The following is a 15000-nucleotide window of genomic DNA, read 5'->3' on the forward strand; positions in this document are numbered from 1 at the left end:
GAGTGTGTTAGTGAGAGAGAGCGAGAAAAAGAAAGGCCACAGTAGCGTAGCGTGAAAGGATGCGCCAAGAAAGTAAGGATCACAAATTAACAACCTTTCCTTTCGCGTGTTGGTCAACCTTAACATCACCGGGACCGGCAGCATCCACGAGGGACAGATTATATTAGTGGCAGCCACCCAGCCAGCCAGCTTGCTTGCTTGCTGGCCAGGGAGGCGGTACTGGTAGCGGTGTAGTAATTGGGGTGAAATTGATACGGTTTCACCTTCCCGTTTCACGAGCACCAGGCACCCCCTGTCGTACCGGCCCTTGCCTCACTCCGTTAAAGCTGCCCGTTCCCAGTGGAAATCACATTCATCATTATCGTCATCCGCCGCACCAGCACCAGCATCCGTTGGAGAGATCAGACTCTCCTGCGCAGCGAGCGTAAAACTGTTTGTCCTTTCGCGCGACAAAGAAACTCACACCCGGTGACTAGGTATGGCCACGACGATTTGGTCCCTCCCCCTGGCCCCGCTTGCTTCCATCCCAAACAGACCAACTTCTGATTTCACCTGTCTGGCGGACCACGAGTGGGATGACTGCTTTCACCGCGCCACGCAGTAGTAGAACTAATTAAAACTCTTAACTACAAATGTTACCGGGCGCGTGCGCTCGCGCACATCAATCTTTCCCTCCCATAGAGCGTGTGCGGTGTCTGTGCTTCGGTGGATGATGTAAAGTTTTATCTCTTTAGATCTAAATTTGCTGGAGCGACAGCCAGCGATTGGGAAACTTTTGCGAGATGCCAGCTCTTCAGCATCAGCTCCTGCCCTGACTGCCTGCGTTGGTGGTTTTCTAGTTCCCTGGTTTACCTTCGCAGACGTACGATTTATGCGGTGTGAACGCAGAAAGTTTGCTGCTCATAAACAAGGGCGCGGTAGATGTTGAGCAGAGTATTGAAACAACAGCTACATTCGAGTATTATGTTACTGACATTGAGCTACGTGAAACTGTTAACTGGGTAGTAAGTATCAACTTTGAATGCCAATAAGCAGCGTTCTTGTCTAAGCTTTCCATTTTATAACTTGTATGGTTTGGAACAGAATACTGGGAGGTGCTCCTAGTGATTTTAATTTAATCGCTCACTCTATCTCATTGACTGCCACAACTGTCATCTTGAGTTATCTTTCTTGATTGCTTTTTAATATTGAAATATTTCTGAATATTTCATTAATTAAGGCCACACTAGCACACATCGCCAACGCCGATATCTTGACTTGCACAGCACCGCAGAGAGCTGGTGGCCAGGCGGTCCGAAGCAGCCTGATAAGTTTACCGCCTTTTGACTAGCGTTGAGGTCAAGTGAACGAGTGAAGATCTGAGTGCACGAAGGACATTATTTAATAGAAAAACAACTTCAACTCCCGTGCTCATGTTTCCAAACAAAACACTTCCACAAAGGTTCATCCTCCATCCTACGGACGGAATTGATCTTAATCTACGCTGCCGCTCACCGACACATCCAACTGTACCCTCACCGGTGTGTTGCGCATCATCCCTGCTTGATTCTTTGACCCCCGGACCCCGGGAAAAGTCTCCTGGTAAATCCGTTCCTGGTAACAATAGCAAAACCCCTTGCTGCACCAAGGCGCAGCGAGGGAACCGAGCAATCGGGGTAGCGCAATGGAAGGAAGGGATTGTACGGTGCACACGATCACGGCACTGCAGATCGCTCTATTTGTTTGATGAAAAAGAACCGGGCTCGGGATCCATATCGTCGGGGCACTATCGAGCGATACGGTGCGCGCGATACGCTTTTCGGTTCGCATTCGCATCGAGGTGTAGTGAAGCGAATGTAATCCTGAAATAATTAGTCTTGATTGGAAGAATTATCCCCGCTCTCTCAGCGGTCACCGAGAGGCAAAGGTCGCAGAATGCAAGCTGAATCCGACGGGCTGGACCACCACCGCCCGTCGCTACTGCTGCTGATGCGCACACCACGCTGGGATGAAAAACTTGAAACTTTCAAACTTTACCTTCAGGAGTGGGTCCCTATTCTCGTTCTCCGTGTGTTGTTTTCGCCGCTTGACTGTTGCGTTTGAAACTAAACTGTCTTATAGACATTTTTTTTCATTACGGTACAAATTCACTCGAAACACTCTTTGAATGGCAAAGGGTGAAACGCAACGGGTGACGGCCGACAGTCTAGACCGCCAATGATGCACATATGCTTTGCTACCACCACCACCACCAACCACGGTCGACCGTCAACCCTTGGCGGTGCTGTTGGACAACATTTGCGCATCAATTAATTAGGATTATAGCTCAGCAGGGAGGCAGAGTGGAAACAGAGTGGCAGGCGCTACTCCCTCCCGACCTGCTGCTGGCGCAATCTCGGATTTAAGCGGCCCATAGACGATCAACTTTATTTGTCAACTCTTGCATGCAAGTCGATTGACACCAATATATTTATCGTGTGTGGGCTATTTGAAGCTTGTGTCAAAAAAGTTGAAGATTTTCAGCCAGCTGAAAATATATTGATGAGGCTGAATAATGGCGTCGCCTGTGGGTCACATTAACGAACACGATGCGACTGTGGCCCTGATTGATAAAACATTAAGGACTAGGCCAATTTATGCCCACATATGAGCAATAAAAATAAAATGACAGTTCGACGCAATTCTTGCATCCGAAACATTGACAAATAAAGTTGATCGTCTATGGGCCGCTTTAGAAAAAGGTTGATGTTTCGAGGGGGGAAAAAACATAATAACCAAACACACGTGAGGTGTGGCGTAAGGTAGGGCGCACGTCTGCTCCTCGACCGCTGCAAACGTTGCAAACTGTCCATCATATCGGATCGTATGGGACTCGTAGGGTGGCAGGACTCGCTCTCGCTCTCTCCTTGTATGTGCCACCTGTACTCTACGCTCCATGTGCTGGTAGCGTGTGCGATTAGGGAAAATAATATTCATCAATTGAGTATCACGGGGCAGGAGTGAGCCAAGGGTGGACTGACACTGCACACCGTATGGTGGATGGTACCAGTGGGTCTTCATCCGGCAGCCGCACTCCAGGATGTGGCTTATGCAACACGTGTCGGCCGGGGCGAACTATATGCTGCTTCACGGTTGCACGTGCGTTCTACGGGTAATTGATATCAGCGCAGCACCGCTCAGGTGACCCACGGTGCGTGGAACTCGCTGCTTGATGCTTTATTCCGCAATCCGCCGATGCTTATCAAGTGATGAGTGCAAACTGCCATTGAAAGCACGGAATCACGGTACGGTTTGTTTGTCAGTATTAAGCGAGAGCACACACGAGCGTCCTTATTGTTATCCCGATAAACAAGTTGCACGCATGGTATGGCGGTGACTGTGTTGGAGCAAATGTGCTCGCTCTGCCTCTCAGCAACAGGTGAACTGTTTCCCATTCTCTCTGTTGATAGCCAGGGATCGATATCCTGATCGAAATCGCATCTCGTCTTGCTCCCTTGCTCCGGCCAACTCCCGGTTGCCATTGTTGTTGTTTTTCCGTTTTGCTTCTTATCGATTTGATGGGGGGAAAATTTAAAACGAACTAAAGAGACGGTCCGATCCGGAGGGATCGATTAAGGTTCTTTTGTCGCGAATCTCTCTTCGGTGGCCGACCGGGCGACAGACAAGCCGAGCGGCTGGCCAGCCGCCGGCAAGGATTGCGTACGCTACGCTGCAATCGGCCCAGCTGAGTGGATTCACACCGGCAGGCAAGCACGTCGTTTACGTTTACGACGTTTGATCGCTTGCTTTTGAACGCATTTGTCGAGTCATATTGTTGTCGCTTTGTCCTTTGATCGTGTATTTAATCTGACGGTGTAAATAATTTGGTTAATCAGATCCAACGTTCAGATTGAATATTTTTTATTGGTCAAGACTATCTGGATGTAAATTAACAATAGACATTTCAATAGACACCTTTTCTTGGCATTAGAACTTATTTCTGTGGCGTTGTATAAAAGCAAAACAATTTGTTTGTAATAGAGAGAGAAATGTATTTGAAGTTATATTATCAAGAATTCCTTTTCCTTGGTTAGGATCTTGAAATATGCTGGCTTTTAGTTTATTGTCAGCTCATTGTCGATCCAAGCTGCTTTAGGCAACCTTAAACTGTAACGTAAATGTTTCTAGTATGATCCCATTTATTATCTGATATGTGCTAATCTATATAGCTACGTTTTCCAATTTAATCACTTATACTACGAGCACTGTTAACTCCATGGTTATACTTCTTGGTGAGTAACGGTACAACACTCTATCTCCATCCTTTCACTGTCCCCAATCAACAGTTACCCAAGGGTTCGATGAAGCTTTGGAATCGGGAATTTCAATCAGATATTTGTGGCAAAACAGGATGCACCTTCCCATTAAAATCTTCCCAGGTAACACGCAATGCTAAAATATTTTAAAATCCATCCGACATTGCAACATAACTTTCCCGGTGGAAATGGTTTTTGAAGTGGTTCGTTATTAACTTTCAAGCAACTATACATGGAATGTCCTTACGCTCCATCCATCCCTCCCCAACACACTTCCTTTAGACACACACACACGTATTGCCATGCTCGGGGCCTGCAATTTTATACCTCTTCCTCTGTACTGCACGAAGCAAACTGCTGCTCATAAAGAATGGTAGCATACTGGCTAAGGAATTTACAGTGCCTGTGTCCTGACCCTGGACATGAGTTTCCAAATTGGTACGAAATATGTGCCCGCCGTCCTGGGACCACCGCCGACACCAGCAGCATCAACTGTTGCAATCTCGGTTGCTTTTCGTTTGGCAGGGCTTCCGTTCTGTGCTGCTGCTGCTGCTGCTGGCTGATTTGCTGCGTTTGAACTTGAACTAAAGAATCTGGGTATTAAAACACAATCAACCATGAACGTTTGTCTGCGAGACCGTCCGTCCGTCCATTTGTATCGTCCAGTCCGACCACTTGGCAAACTCAAACCGAACCCGCTTACAGCTCATAATTGCATTCCAGTATCTTCACTCAGCACAGCAACAGCAGCAAGTCCACGCCGGAGTGGAGAAAGATGGGATTCTGAAGCCACACACGCTCCTCACATCCAAGCGCGTTACAGTGGGAACCAACATTCCGGTATTTCCTCCTCGGAGTGGCCCCGGAGTGGTGCTGTGGCTTGGTTTTTTTTTGGTGTTTCTTCATCACACCACTGGCCGCCGTACCGTCGTTGTTGCGGTGGAAGAATTTCACAATTGGAAAGTATGTTTTTCGTTCCGGTTCCGTTTTTACCGCTGACAGTGGGTAGGAGAGGAGGGCATAGCGATGCCACGGTGGCCGTGTTGTCGCCGATGCCACAAAGATGAAAGTTACACATGCCAGCGTGTGTGGTTAGACAGGTGTCTGGTACGGAAGGACAATGAAAGCACATGTCGGTTCCAAGGTTCCATTTGGAGCTTGCTTCGGTGTCGCATCCACGGCTGCGGTTATCACCAGTAACATCAGGCACCCACGAGACACCTTTCCTGACCAGACGACCACATCATGCTCCTCGCTGATGCCCGAACCAGCACCGCACCAGAGGCCAGAGCACTGAGAAGACGACGGCCATCATCCACGGCCAGCAGCGCCACATCTCACGGATCTGCTGCTGTTGATGCTGATGCTGTTAGTATTCGGTGTAGCTGTCATGCGCGGCAGCATCTCGCCAGGCGAGGCGAGTTTTCGGCACTTCATCTCGTGCTCTCGTGGTCGGACGGGGCGGAGCTTAACGCACGCTGTTCCAGGATATGCGTGCATTATTCGGAGAAAGGACACGCAGCGTTTACGCCCCCTTTTTGCACCAGCGCATCCTTACCTCCTACCACTCACCTCCAGCGGAGTTGGCGGACTACCTGGGACCGTTGAATGCTGCTGCTGTTGCTGCTGCTGCTGACGACATTTTGTAGTCAGACCAGAGAAGAAGTCCCTTCTGATGCGCTCTCAAGGACATAAAAATCGAAATTTCTTCTCGTCCGTTGTCGATGCGCTGGCAGAGAGAGAGAGAGAGATGAAACGGAGAAGAGCGCCAGCCATACGATATCGGTTGAACCTTGCCTCGCCTCGAGCCAATCGTAAATAACAAACCAATTAGCCTTATCACAATCCGGCTGAGCGTTGGATCACAACCAAAGAAGGTTAATTTGGGAATAGAATGTGCGGCTGTTGCTGTTTCTTAAAGTTCTGGGTGATGCTACCGCTGCCGCTCATTTCCCGTTGCCTCACAAAGCACTGGTTGTCTGGAAATATGGCCACACCTTCCGGATTGCTCAAGCAGGACGTGTGTGCCTGTTGGGAAAGGAGGAATTCGTTCTGGAAATGACCACAAGAAACCGTAAAAGAAACACACCACATAAACCACGACCTGGCGCCGATATGTCACTTACCCCATCTTCGGAGACAACGGTTGCGTAGGCGGCAGAAGGTGTTTGAATCGTTTGTTCATCGAACCTGAACCAAAAAAAGCATCCTTCTAGGTTGTGTCGCTGCTTCAGGATGAGGACACTGCTGGCACTGTTTACGTCGGTGAGAATAGCACCAGTACGGTGTTTTGATTGTACTGCACGCAGAACGCTCCGGAAAGCAGCGGCTTCTCGCTGCTGGTGCTTCGTCCTATGATCCTCATCCCACTGATACCACGACCGCGATGTGCCGATTGCTTCGCAGTCACTGTCATCATCGTCGTCGTCGTCGTCTGCGCGAGAGAAACCGAATGGCATTGAGCGAAGGATATGGCGATGGGTGGAGGAGGTGGGTTGCGTGTTGTGGTTGTAGCTGGATTGGCTCGGATTGGTTTGCGGATCGGAGGGAAAGGGAGGGACGGAGTGGTGGTACACACGCGGCAAACCGACCGAGCTGACCGAGAAAGGACGACGATCCCGACGAACAGCAGCAGCAGCAGCAGCAGCGGACTGAGCGAGACCGAGTGCTATCCCGGAAGTTGCTAGAGGGGGAACAAGCGCACAGAGCACCAGCCAGCCGCCATGGCGAGATGGCTGAGAGTGGCTGGATGATGTGACTGGTTGGCAGAGGGGTTCGGAGCTGCTAGGCGGGGCGCGGCGAACGGGCGTGCGGGCGGACGGGCTGGCGGCTAGGCTAAGGCTTGGCTAGGGCATCAACATCCGGGACACGTCGGTGCACCAGGGGATAGATTTCGGTATCGAATTCAGTTCACTCTACACCGTCGCGTTGTCCTGGCCCCGTTGCTAAGGCTCGTTCGCAACTTTGACTCGCACACTCGCCACCGCCATCGTGCACAGTGTCCGTCGATACGATCCGCGTTCGGAGTGCTCCTTCAGGCTTCTCCAGGTGTTCTCTAGCCTGGGTGGCATCTCACGGGAAAAAGGTTACGGTGTGCAGATGCACGGTGCACCGTTCGATGCGCTGATTAAGTGGACGAAAGGACGCTACTTCGTTAGCAGCTATACGGCCGTGTTTGTTGGGTTTCTTGTGTTGGTTTTGTGTCTCTGTGTGCGTCGTGACTTCCATCGCGAACCATTTTGTATAAGATCATTCTTCTCGCGTCTATTGGATTCGTCAGAAAGGACGTATTGATGTGCCTGTATTGATAACCTTTGTCGGTAGTGAGTCCAGTGTTTCGTGGAGTATTGCGGCATTTAAATGATTGAGCATTCGATCACCCAGCAGCTTCACTTTCACTCTCAGTGATACACCCGGCAAGGATTGGCGGACTGACAGTAGGAAGGAAGAAAGGAAGGAACGCGATAGAGTGCAACAGATAGATTAGCTTGATGTGGAGCGGTTTGCAGGTTGGGAAGGAGTGAGCAAGTGCACGAAACCGAACCACCTCAAGAGGATTGTACCAGCAACAGCTGCAGCATCACCCCCATCACCATCACATTCATTCACTATCTATCGATTTGCCCGATTGAAAGGTCCGAGAACAGTGGCTTGGGAGAGAGTGAGGTGTGATGCGAGTCTGGTGGTGAGTCTCGACGACGACCGTCACGGTTTTGGGGTCGTCGGGTTGCGGGCTGCTACCTTCGGCTGAGAACCGTTCGAACGTCCTCGCTGTGTGCCTCGAATGCAAAATCAGGCCAACTCGCTGGCTCTGGGCACTCTGGTCGAGTGATCTAACCTACATCCGACCGGCACTCCCAAACCATCTGACAACGACGACGACGACGAGGACGGCGACGCCTCCACCGGTTGCATCCCAGTGTCCGATCGGTCTCCTATGGTTACTACCGATCGGCTCGTATCTCACTTCAACAAGCGCGCTTCGTCCGCCCCGGGTACCGGTGTCAAGTGTTCCTGAGAAAATACGGTTCCGACCGTTGTCTGCTGCTGCAACCTTGGCATCTTAGGCCCGCACCCTCCAGTACCCACCACACCCTCTGGTACTCGGGCCCTGGCTGCCTGGTTTCATGCTAACTACCAGCCCCAGCAACAGTGTTGTCCTTGACATTACCTTACGCACAACGACAGTCTTAAGTTAAAGCTCACCACTGGGACCATTAGGGGACCCATACGGTTGAGGAGAGCACCTTTCCGGTGCGACTGTCTGGCACGTGTGCTTAAGAAGTCACCAGTGGTGGTGAGGTCATCCGGCGCACTTCATCGACGGCTCCAAAGTGCCCCAAACGCACTTGATCAGGAAGGAGAAAGGTGCACATCATCCGTATACTAATACTAAGGAAACGCGACGGGAAGCTGCCGGCAACGCTACTCCGCGCCATGATGTACAACAGGCGTTGCAACAACATGACCTACTGTGGAAAGTCCTACTCGCTGCATAATTCATGTAAAGTACCTTCACGGTCATCACTACCACATACTGCCTTCATTTCAGTTCCATTCCCGTTTCCTATTTTCGATTTACTACGGTTCGCCGATCAGTTTGACTGTGAAATAGTTGATTCACGTCGTTCGTATGAATTAGTTCGATTCTGCGGACATCAATCACTTTAATCATGACTTTAAAACCAGTTCTTTGTGATCTTTCGTAAACATAATCGTTACTTCATTTACGATGCACCCTTGACGTGTTTTTAAACCAAATATCTGTATACTTTGTTTTCAGTGATCATAGCGTTAGTAAACGTATATCGATTTTTAAAATACAATCATCGGAAAACGAGGTTATCTTTGCTTTAAATGTCTTTAAATGTTCTCCAAATTACAACCCACTGTTACAATGGACCAAGCAAAACATGCTTTTGTTCAGCGAAGCTTCGCCAGAGTTCGATCGATGCGTTGCTTGTTTCTTGGTTTATATTTTCTAAAACATTATAATTTCATACCCATCAATAGTTTTAGATACGTGTTCCTTTTACGAAATCAAGTGAACATGGAATATTTATTCAAAATAAAAAGAGAAAATTTTCCAATTTCTTGCCCAAATTGGCATAAGCAGCAAAGATAAACATTGTTGATTGATTGATGGGAGATCGTCTATAGCAAAGATATGCATTGTTGTTTTATCTTCGAAAATCCTTTTTAAAATTGATATATCCATCGCTTTATTGGATGTCTGCGATTTTTGTGGATTTTAAACACAAACACTTTTCACTAATAAAACCTCTTCACTTTTAGATTTTCCCTTAAATTAATATCATTCAAATGCCTTTTTTACTGTAATATGCGTTGCAAAGGATCTAACGGCTGTTTGTTGCAGTTCGTTCTGTGTATGTGGCGTTCTGTATCTCGTTTTTGTAAGTCAAAATCCTTTCCAATGCCCGTCGATAGTTGACTGCGATGATGTGGCGTTGACCTCTTGAACCTTCCTTTTTAATCTGAACCATCACATTTTTTTTTGGTGAAGTTATGGTTCGCCATAATAACTCGATGACATTTAGGAAAAATATGCTGAATCCACACACATCCTCGAACACATAAAACACCCAACCACCTCGCCCCTCCTGGGTGGGTTAATCCTGGATTGTGTGGCGTACGAGTTGTGCGCGGATGAAGGATAACATCCTTGGGCCCCCGCACAGCGGAAGTCCAGTAGGGAGCGGATAAGGCAACATTAATTGCCGATCCCACGAGTGCTCCAAATAACGACAGCTTTCGGTGTCGGCTCCACAGCTCCTCCAGAGTCACATTCAACACAGACACACGCACATCAAGGGCCACAGATTGCTCCTTCCACCATGTGGCACGTGCGCACCGTCACTCTTCCTCTCTCTCTCCACCTCCTCCTCGCTGCTCCTGCTACTCTGGGGAAGAAACACGGCAAGGTGGCGGCACAAGAAGAAGGAGGCAAGTGTTTGCAGCTTCCGCGCAGAACGCGTAACGCGCATTCTTGCCGCGTTTATGGTTATTGCAGTTTTAATTCGCGCTCTCGCTGTTTGGTTTCGGCGCCCTCTCCTTTGTGTTGTGTGTTTCCCTTTTTTCGAATTAGCGGAGCCATTTTTATGAGCCGATTCCATCGCCGCCAAACCCGGCCCAACTTGGGATGGGAGATCGTCTATGCTCCGGTGGTGATCCGCCCACAACACAACACCACATGGCTTTATGCACACGCGTCCATCCGTCCGTTCGTGTGTCCGTGTACGCCATTTGCCAGGAAATCCAATCAGCATTAAATTTATGTTTACCGCACTTCCGCATCTACGCTGGCGCTGCCACGCTCTGGCCCCTGCGATACTGCGCCATAACGCACCAACAAAACATCCCACATTATGATGTTTCGGTTTTCGGTTAAGTCGTGAAATAACAATATCCACCGCACACGCCTTATCTTCTCCCGCCCCAGCATCCGGCAGCCACTCGCAAGCGCGCTTCTCTGCTCCTTCCAAATCATCAAGCCTAATCGAAAAAGTGTTTTCTGCTGACGCCATGAGGCGCCGTTCCGTTCGTTGCTTCCTCTGCTGGGTCCCCGGTGGCTTAAGTGCATTAGTATTTTTATGTGTTTATAGCTAGCCAGTTTCGTGCGCAAACGGGGCGTCAAGAGTCAGCAGTCAGCTCCTTCTTCACGGTTTTATGGTCTCTCATAACTTCGGCCAGCGCCAGCCGGCACCCGGCATGTGGGGGAGGCTGCCCTGAGATGCCATTCCGACGCGTGGCTCAGAGTTTGGCTTATCCGGCGACACACCCAACGGATCAGTTTGATTGCAAAACTGCTGCCCCAGCCTTTTGGGGGGGGGGGGGGGACCATACTCTGCAGCTGCAGCAGCAGGATAACAGAAGGATAAAATGGAGACTTGGATCATAAAGGTTGATGATGGTGGCGTATCCGTGAAGTAGCTCCCACTAAAAGCAATCCTGTAGCAAACGATCCCCAGGATCCAGGATCCATGCCTATGCCTTCATCCAATTTCAAGTCGATTGCGGACTCGCAATCGCAGCGATCTAGCGTGCAACATTTTCAAGCCCAATTCCCTGCCCAAGGAAATCAAACGGCGCAAGCACATTTATTGGAACAAACGCAACAATAGACGCGCGAGAACCGTACGTGATGCAGAAGTGCAAGATTTCACTCTGCTCTGCTCTGCTGGCCTAAACTAGATTGATTTATCGTTTTATAGCACACGCCGGAAGCCACGGTCTGGGAAGTGAGGCCTTATCTATTCCTTATATTTATAGTTGCAAGGGCTCCATTCCTTTTTTGGTGAGTTTGCTGTGGTTGAATTTGAGCCAGCACGACACAGTCCGCGCGCAGCACGAGAACTAGAGCATATTGCACCGGAGAACATACGAAGCAAGCAAGCAGAAGGCCAGAGGAATGGTTTTCTTTCCTTTTTTTCTCTCTTTCTCGCTCTCTCTCTCTCTCTCTCTGGAGGAATTCTTGATAATTCCTCTTGGTCCGTGGTCGCAAAAGTACAAACCCTACGCATCAGGTCGAGGCAGGAGGATCGAATGCGTTCCCCGATTCTTGGGCTCCCGGATGGACGGTTCTCAGAATCAGGAGCAAATCGAGCCGTCGTGTTGCATCGTGTTGAAATTGGTGCAATAAAAAGCCTGGCTTGGCTGGCTGTTCGTTGTCAGCGAGTTGCGTCCTTGGTGTATCCGCCTTTTACCTCCTTCCATTGCACCCTTTTTTAGCGAACGAAACGATTTTCTTGTTTTTTTTTGGTTCGAAACGATTTCTCTTCGGTTTTTTGCCTCTCTAATCCTTTGTCCCTCTTCTCGATTGCGTATGCTTTTTGTGATGCTTGATGCTGCTGGATGCGGATGCTGCGCGCGCTGCCATGTTTAGATCCTGGCCACCCAGCAGCAGCGTTACAAATCAATGGATTCGCTGAGTACTGCGCCCGCCCGGTGGGATGTTTATTGTGTTTTACTGGAAATGTTTTCCAACTCCAACTGAATTGATTGCTCCTTCGTGTTACCGTGTTTGCATTGTGCAATTGGTCACTCCGGCCATATCGATATATGACCTGTGCATGATGGTTTGTTCGTTTGCTGGAATTTTATTGGTGCAACAATCCTTCGGCCCTTTTCTGCTGTCCTGTGTTTTTTTTTTGAGATTTTTTTTCTTTCAAGTTTTCATTTGCAGTATCGAGTGGATGTGAAACGTTGAGCCTCCATTTAGATCCTTTTTGCATTCCTTTTGCATCGCTTGTTTTAAGCTGGCGTGTAGTGACTTCAAACGCACATGTTAGTCGGATGAACTGTCTGACGTCACCAGCCATCCATCCAGCGAAAAGCTTAGTCAGCCATCGAGATGTGCATTAGGAAAATTAATATTTTTGATATTTCAAAAACCATTAGCTTAATGAGAAACATCCCTTTGATCCACATCATGGTTTTTATGTATAAGGACGGACGAGCCGTATGTTTGATGCATATCTTAGTTTTATTATATTCCCATATTTTTAACGATACGGATAGTGGCGGATCTGGATAAAATATTGATCATTTTTTCTCAAAGATGTTAGTAATTAACTGGGAGTAACAAATATAATTTAAATACAATTATAATTTAAGAAACAATTCCAGGTTTTGGTCTGGGACTAAATACGATTAAACATTGGTTGCTTACACGAATATGCTGCGGTAACAAACGCTAAAAAGAAGCATATTGTAAAATGTTTTTCATCATGTCTTTCGAATAAAACATTTTCTATTAACTTACCTCACATGGGCCATAATTAAACAAACAACGAATATTTCTAATTGAACAGAACAAATGTTGTGTTTTGACATTAAAATCGCGTGAATACGAATCATCGCTACTAACGATAGCCCTATTGCAAGCTGTAGGCTTTGCCATTTAGTAACAAATATGTATTTATCTTATTAAATATGTGGATATTTTATACTTTTGTTAAAGTTTCTCAACCTAACGTGGTCTTTCCTGTGTTTAGCCACACTGTAGAATGGTTGCTAGAATGGTTTTTAAAAATATGAAAACAGTCAACTAACTGTTGACAATTCATTTTTTTTTTTGTTCTTCTTTTTTCATGTTAAGCTCTTGGCACATTTCGCGTGAACCCTTCTCTGAAATATCCGAGAGTTTTATTTTGTAAATTTATTCACGTTTTTGCCTTCCACCTCGATTTCCTAACAGTTGAAACTTCTGCGAACATAAGGCGCATACCGCTGTGAATGAAAAATTCCAACCATCGGTACCATCGAATGGGCCGACTCCATCATATTTTATGTCCGCGTCAGCCGGTTCGTAATTTCGCGGGACTGATAAAATGTTATCGCTAGAAAAACCACGGAACGGATGATGCTTCCGTCCGTACGACGATGTATGGCGCTTGCAAGAATGTGTAATTTGGACTCCGCCAAACTTCCACCACGTTTTTCCCCAAAAACAATGACCGCCCCAACATCTTCGTCAGGCCCTCTGTCGTGTTGCGGTCGTTTGGAGCGTGGAATTAGAACAGTCACTCACAATTCGCTGAAGGATATCCATCTTTCCGGAAGCACTCCAGAAAGCGTCCCCTTTGCCTGTGGATCGCGAAACAATGGTCGCATGCTGGAATAGCAATAAAAAGTCTTCTTCTTTTTTCCACAATCGCAGGGGTGGGAGTGTGTGGCGTGGGAGAAGGGGAATGGGGGGGACACATTCGTGGGGAGTTTGCTTATGCTATCCGCGCAACATCTTATGCAGCTATTGAGTCATCCAGCCAAACCCCTAGTCTACCTAGAAGACCCCCCCTACCTAGTCATTTCCGCGGCTCTTCTTCGACTGTTTGACTTTTGAAGTTAAATTCTGCCATTCAGGATTCGACAACCAAACGCGCACCTATATCGACCGCCACGCTGGCAGGCAATCGCGTACCATGCGCGCCCTCGGTTCACGCGGTATGGCGGCCATGATGCTTTTTCCCTCGACGTTGTCCTGGTCGCATTCTAGTACCACTCCGCACCTTAGACGGTGCGTTGCGGACTATCATTGTGCTTCGCAAATGGTCCTTTGTACCAAATCTCCAATCTCTGGCATCTGGCCGGTTCGAGAAATCCCGGGGGCGGTCGCGACATCATCATCCGGAGTCCAGAAAGATGACTCAGGAGGGTACCAGCATCATCGCCTTCAGTCTTTCAGCCAGTCCCATTGTGTTGCGCTGCTGCTATTCAGCAAAAAATGGGATGAAATGAAAAGCAAAAAAAGCCCCGGAAAATTCTTTCAAGATATGAAATGAATCACCACCACCGCACGCATGACGCCCCACTCGCGCCTCCCCTCTCTTTCGGTGCCGTGGCTATCATTCTATTCAATGGCGGGCGCGCTTTATCGTCGTTCTATCAAATCCAAAAATATAAACCCGCACCCCCAATATCATGGAGTGGGTGAAGAGGGAGGGCGTGACGAGGGTAGGGCACCCTCCGGAAGGCAAAATTGCTTCCCTTCCGTAGTTCTGCTGGAAATTCAAATGTCCTCGCTCTGGGCGCCAAACAAGAAGAATATTCTGTCGAGGAAGGGGGGGGGGGCTGTGTGGTGGTGGTTTGTGCGATGGAAAATTCTGCACACTTTTTACGGCTTCATTGAGCAATTGACGGCCGTTGGTCGCTGCAAAGCGACCGAGCCAGCCAGCGGTCCCCTTTTTGAATTCGGTTTCGATGATAT

General features: G+C 48.4%; 1 protein-coding gene across 4 annotated transcripts in view; it reads left to right on the forward strand.

Annotated features, from left to right (window-relative positions):
* Positions 1 to 15000, forward strand: part of LOC126569529 (DNA-binding protein RFX2) — a 27625-nt gene that overhangs the window by 4823 nt on the left and 7802 nt on the right. The gene's annotated exons all lie outside the window — the stretch shown is intronic.

The sequence above is a fragment of the Anopheles aquasalis genome, chromosome 2 (genome assembly GCF_943734665.1).
Source record: "Anopheles aquasalis chromosome 2, idAnoAquaMG_Q_19, whole genome shotgun sequence".
NCBI classification, from domain to species: domain Eukaryota; kingdom Metazoa; phylum Arthropoda; class Insecta; order Diptera; family Culicidae; genus Anopheles; species Anopheles aquasalis.